A 3793-nucleotide genomic window follows, 5' to 3' on the forward strand; every position below is an offset into this window, starting at 1 on the left:
CCAATTCCTAAAATTACCCGACCCACAGCCTATTTAAATGACCCGCCTGACCCCCCGTTTAATCCAGGCCATTGATCAAAATGATTAACGGCCACATTTCAACCTTACCATTTTTAATTACTCATTAACCCCCTAAACCTAAATAATTTTCCACCTACCAGCCGTCTTTGAACCCTCCCATTCTCTCAAACTCTCTCGAAGCTTCTTAAACCCTAGCCGCCTCCCACCACCTCCACCCTAAAGCCACCGGAATTCATGGCTTCCAAGGCAATCAGAATCCTACACTGGCCTCCTACGACTCCTATACGCCTGGTTTTTGAAGATTCAAGGCCTGACCACAACGAAGTTTGGTCCAAGCTTTGTCTGATTCAAGTTCTACGGCCATCTTCCGCTTTGCTCCGGCGTACTATGGTTGTTCGAGCCTGACCTCGACCTCTCCTGCTTAGATCAATGACTTTTTCAAGCCTTTCTCACTACTGAGGTTCTTCTGAAACACTAACCCTTCGAGGTTTTCCGATTCCTTTAGATCCGTTGTGTATCTATGCTTTCCCTAAGCTTTTAAATGATTTTTTGGCTTTTCTTTCAAATAACTACTTTCAAAACCATTTCTTTTCCGATCTAGGATTTTCTGAAAAGTATTTAAATATTTCTCTAACTTTCTTTTTCTTTTTGTGTATCTACCTCTACTGTGTTCTTGTATTTTCTTCTACCGTGTTCTTGTATGCTTCTTCTACAGTGTTCTCCTATACTGTTTCCTTGTGTTTTCCTATACTGTGTTCTTGTGTGTTTCTCCTATCGTATCTTCCTTTACTATGCTCTTAAGTGTTTCTTATTAAGTTCCTTCTACTGAGTTCTATTTAAGTTTCTTCTAAAACTTCTTAGCATGCTTCTTCTACTGTTCTTATCAATTTTTCCCATTATGTTTCGTATTAGCTTCTCCTACTCTATTTTCTTTGAGCTCTTCTGTTGTGTTCTGCATGTTACTTTTCTATCATGTTTTCTCATGAGTTTTGTTGTTGAAAGGAATATGTTAGATGTTTCAATTCTTTTCTGGGACATCTGAACCTGTTTCGAATTTTATTACTTGCCCTCTCATCTCTGCACTCGATTAATGGCGGAAACCCTAAAATTTTGGGGTTCTTCTAGGTTTGGCTATGTGATTTGCTCGAACTAAGGTTTTATTTCAAAACCCCCAACTCTTTCAGACCAATTTCGAGTCTCTGAACTGAGTTTGGTTATCCTTGTTTTCACATAATTCTAAACTTTTTTTACTGGATCTTTTGCATGCTATCAGAATGCTACTTCTCTTCTACACTACTGACTTATGTGACGAACCACTATCTATGGATTTTGCAATGGCACAACATATTCTTTCAACTCAACATGTTTGTATGCTCTTTATATGTGATGAACCTCCCTCTAAAAGAGTTTTCAAATTTATGATTAGTTCAGACTTCCTTTTGAATATGACTAATTGATTTTCCTTCCTTGTTTACTAATTTTCCTCATGACTCGACTTAATTTTAAAACCCTTATCATCTTTTATGACTTGGTTCATTCATGGATCAGTAATTACAAGATCCCTAACTATTGATTTACTGGCTACTAATTGATTTTTCTACCTTATTTGTACAACCTTGTACTTCAAAATCCTGTCCTTAAATAAGCTTTTCTGTATTTGCCCCTAATTGCATGCTTTGCACAAAGTGCTTATTCAATTTCTTTTCTTAAATCATTTTACGCGTTTGAATCTGAATTTCCTAATTAAGGAAAGTCTTGTGTAATTGATTCTTAATTGACAATCAGTTCCTTAACTGTTTTCTTACCTTATTTATGCCTGATTTTCACACTATAAATGCACAACTATTTCACAAACTCATCATCAATTCACAGTCTTTCTGAACTCACACTTATACACAATAGTATCTTCTCTTCGTGTCTACATTGTGGCCTGTATACAACACCTACTACTTTTCTCAATTTGTCTCTTTAGAGCTGGTATGTCCGGATTTAATTTTTAGCACCACAACAATATGTATTCACTGCTTTGTGTCCATGTCTACTTGTTGTTTCTGTATATCTCAACACTTAAAGTGGCATGTTTATTTCCTTCTGTTTGTTTTGTTATGAATCCCATTCCCCTGTACCCTTATGTGTTTTGAGTTATGATTTAAGGTAGGGCAATGTAAGTTATTGTCCACGAGTTAAGTTTGATCCACTGGGGTCCTAACCTCTAATAATGTTCTAACAGGATTCTGGGTATGCTAGCTTCTCCCATTGCTGTGTATGCCTACCAGCCTGCTTTTACCTCCTCGCAACCTCCCCATTCCTATATACCCCTATGTGTACAGATTTAAGATGTTTCCCTTTTCCCTTTCCCCTTTCAGCATTCTATTTCTGCACTTGCACTCTCTCTTAGTCTCTAAGTTCTACCCCCCTCTTGTGATCCTTACCTTGGGACCTTGAGTTCCCTCTGAACTTGGACACCTGAGGGCTGACCCTTCCACACTGCACTATGTCTTAATCTGATGATATATTTGGGTGTAAGCACTACCCGGAGTTCATATGAGACTCTTAGGGAACTTTGACACATCCAAATGTGAGAAATGCTTTGGAACATGATCTCTTGGAGTTGGTTTACTTTATATTTTAGACAGGAAGTCTGAATCAGGCTCTCATTGGTTGTACTTTTTAATTTCTGATGTATTTTCTTTAATTTACTTTATTCTGGGCTGTAATAATTTTGTAATAACCTCTTGGGGATGGCTAGTGAAAAAGGGCGGGATAGCTATGTATGCAAAGGGGTAGACATCCTGCTTATAGGTTTCTAAATTTCTACATTCTCTTATATAGACATCCTGCCTATAGGTTTCAAAATTTCTGCATTGTCTCATCTAGGTATCTTGCCTATAGGTTTCTAAATTTTTGCATTCTCTCGTATAGGTATCCTGCCTATAGGTTTCTAAATTTCTGCATTCTCTCATATAGATATCCTGCCTATAGGTTTCTAAATTTCTACATTCTCTCATCTAGATACCATGTCCACAAATACCTGAAACTGAATATCACATATGCGTATAGAAAATATGCCTATAAGTCTTTTTGAATCTTGCATATCTATTTTTCATTAAGCAATCATGTTCATAGGCTTTAAACGAAATTTAGCATCTAGATGCCATGCCTATAGGATTTCTTCATTTTTTACTATGTTTATAAAAGTGCGTTAATTGGTTTTCTTGTCATTTATATGTGCTATGTGCTGATTTGTTTGCCTATTTATTTAGAAAGAATGACTTAGGATTAATGAAATTGCAAATGTTAGAAAGTGTGTCTATAGGAATTAAGATACGAATTGCTGATTGTCACACCTAGATACCATGTCTATATGACCTCAATGTGGTTAATCAAATTGTTTCTACTACTATTCCCATCATATTGCTGCCTAAGATAACATGCCTATAGGGATAAATAGAACAAGTGTGTGTCCTCCGCTACTTTTCTACACAGATATTAACTATTTATAGATCATGCCTATAGAATATTACTACTCATCTAGAAAGCATGTCTATCGGACTAAAAGTGAGCAATTTCACGCTTTTAATAGCTTCAGTGTCCAAACGTAAATCGTGTAGAGATCATATATTTAGAATGATGTCACTCGCCTAGATATCATGCCTATAAGATTTTTAACAGAATTATGTATTAATATCAAGCACCTTATCAAAAAGTCTGCCTAGAAATACTGCCTATAAAAGTTTACATCAACCTTTGTATCGATCAATCACATAGAAAT

The sequence above is a fragment of the Nicotiana tabacum genome, unplaced genomic scaffold (genome assembly GCF_000715075.1).
Source record: "Nicotiana tabacum cultivar K326 unplaced genomic scaffold, ASM71507v2 Un00080, whole genome shotgun sequence".
Taxonomy (NCBI): domain Eukaryota; kingdom Viridiplantae; phylum Streptophyta; class Magnoliopsida; order Solanales; family Solanaceae; genus Nicotiana; species Nicotiana tabacum.